Genomic DNA, 2,391 nt, shown 5'->3' with positions numbered 1-2,391 from the left:
ACATTCCATAAACTGGAGACTTCAATAGACCCTCAAAGAATGCAAAAAGTGCAGACCCAGCCTGGGACCTATTTTGGCCCTGGGACTGATAATGAAGAACAAAATTCCATAACCTCTGATTTCAAATGAAAAGAAAACATGGCCATAACTTGGAGAAACTAGAGGGCTCAGCAGCTTACCAGGACAGATGCTTATCACGACATGTAGCTGACCCCTGTGGTGGGACTGCAAGCCCATTAATATAAGATACAAAATCCCAGTGTTGTGGGTACTATCTTAGACCTACCTAGCTTGTTGTGAATCTACTTCTACATTTAATTTCTCCATCCTCTTATATTTCTTTGTTCTGGACACTTAATTCTCTTGACTTCAATTCATGTCCCCTTCATAGACTTTGGATTTAAAGTATCATTGCCTTCCCCTACCTTGGAGAATCTCAGTTCATACACCTGTCACAGCAGAGTCTCTCTGGTTAAAACTCATATATGAGTGGTCAACACGCTTGTTTGCCCACATACTTACCTATCCAGGGAGAATACAGGAATGCAGATATTAGAACAAAAATGTAGAGACAGGTATACACACATAAAGACAGAGAAATTGTGTCTTGAACTGGTAAGAAGGAAAGGTACATCTCAAGGAGTACATTAAGTGTCTGATCTCTAAGTCTGAGGCTCTAGATCAGAAAATGACTAATTTCCAGGATAAACTACTGCTGAATTTCTATTTTGTTGAAAGCGGAAGATTGGTCACAATCTGGAACAGATAAAATCTGTATCACGAATCATGGACAGCCAGCTGTGTGAAGGTGGGCATATAGAAGGCATGTAGCCAAACAAGTCAGTTTAACCATATCTATGTGAAGTTGCCTCACACTGCTGCAAGGGAGGGCACATAGTTTTAGGAAGATGAATAGCATACCCTCTCATTGAAGCTCACTGGTTTAGGAATTCTCATATATTTATTACCTGCATTTTGTACTACTACTTAAATTACTGATGAAAGGACCATGGAACACTACTAAATAATATAATAATTACAAATAATAATGTTAAAGCCTTAATCTGACCAATTAAAAATTTTTATCCTTTGCATAGTTTCTTCTACATTTTACTTAGTTAAATAACAGCATGTGTTATAGTTTGCTAGCTGCCAGAATGCAACATACCAGAGACAGATTGGCTTTTAATAAAAGAGGATTTATTTCATTAGTTCTTCAGAGGAAAGGTAGCTAACTTTCAACTGAGGTTCTTTCTTACATGGGAAGGCACAGGGTGATCTCTGCTGGCCTTCTCTCCGGGCCTCCAGGTTCCAACAACTTTCCCCAGGGTGATTACTTTCTGCTTCTCCAAAGACCTGGGCTGAGCTGCGAGTGCTAAGATGAGGTAGGCTGAGCTGCCTGGGCTGTGCTATGTTGAGCTCTCTCATATAAGCACCAGCCAATTAAATCAAACATCATTCATTACAGCAGGCACGCTTCCTAGCCGACTGCAGATGTAATCAGCAACAGATGAGATTCACGTACCATTGGCTCAGGTTCACAGCAACAGAATTAGGTACCTTCACCTGGTCAAGTTGACAACTGAATCTAATTACCACAGCATGTGTGTACTTGCTTTGGCAGCATATATACTAAAACTGCCATGATACATAGAAGGGTAGCATGGTCCCTATACAAGGATGAATTGAAAATTCATGAAACATTTCATAATTTAAAATGAATTCAGAAAAGTTGCAGGCTACAAAATTTAACATGTAAAATCAGTCCTGTTTCTATACATCAAAAAGAATATTCTGACATGGAAATATAAAAAACAATTCCATTCAAACTAGTGCTTAAAAGAAGAAAATACCCTAGGAAAAAATTCAACTAACGAAGTGAAATATTTGTACACTGGAAAATATAACACACTGGTGAAAGAAATTAAAGATCTAAATAAATGGCAAGATATCCCATGTTCATGGAAAGGGAGACATACTAGTATTAAGATGTCAATACCACCCAAAGCAATCTACAAACTCAGCACAATACCTATCAAAATTCCAGCAGTAATTTGCATAAATGGAAAAGCCAATCCTCAAATTCACAGGAAATTGCAAGGGGCCTCAATAGCCAACTCAATTTTGCAAAAGAGGAACAAAGTTAGAGGTCTCTCACTTGCAGATTTCAAAACTTATTAGAAAACCACAGTATCTAAAACAATGTGCTAGTAGAAAAAAATATAGAGACAGATTAATGGAACAGACTTGAGAGTTCAAAAATAAATCTATATTTCTATGGTCAACTGATTTTTTAATTGACTGCCTAGTATATCCATTAAAGAAATAATAGTCTCTCTGACAAATGACACCAGAAATACTGGATATCTGCTTGCAAAGAATGAAGGTGGA

At 37.7% G+C, this 2,391-nt stretch overlaps 1 non-coding gene across 1 annotated transcript; it reads left to right on the top strand.

The window, feature by feature from the left end:
• Window positions 1-1,612: 1,612 nt before the first annotated feature.
• Window positions 1,613-1,715, top strand: LOC143645385 (U6 spliceosomal RNA). The gene has a single exon (XR_013157102.1). It is a non-coding gene; the product is annotated as a U6 spliceosomal RNA (small nuclear RNA).
• Window positions 1,716-2,391: the final 676 nt, after the last annotated feature.

Source organism: Tamandua tetradactyla, chromosome 8, assembly GCF_023851605.1.
Source record: "Tamandua tetradactyla isolate mTamTet1 chromosome 8, mTamTet1.pri, whole genome shotgun sequence".
Classification (NCBI taxonomy): domain Eukaryota; kingdom Metazoa; phylum Chordata; class Mammalia; order Pilosa; family Myrmecophagidae; genus Tamandua; species Tamandua tetradactyla.
The sequence above is the reverse complement of the archived record's forward strand: the minus strand, read 5'-3'. Positions and strand labels throughout refer to the sequence as shown.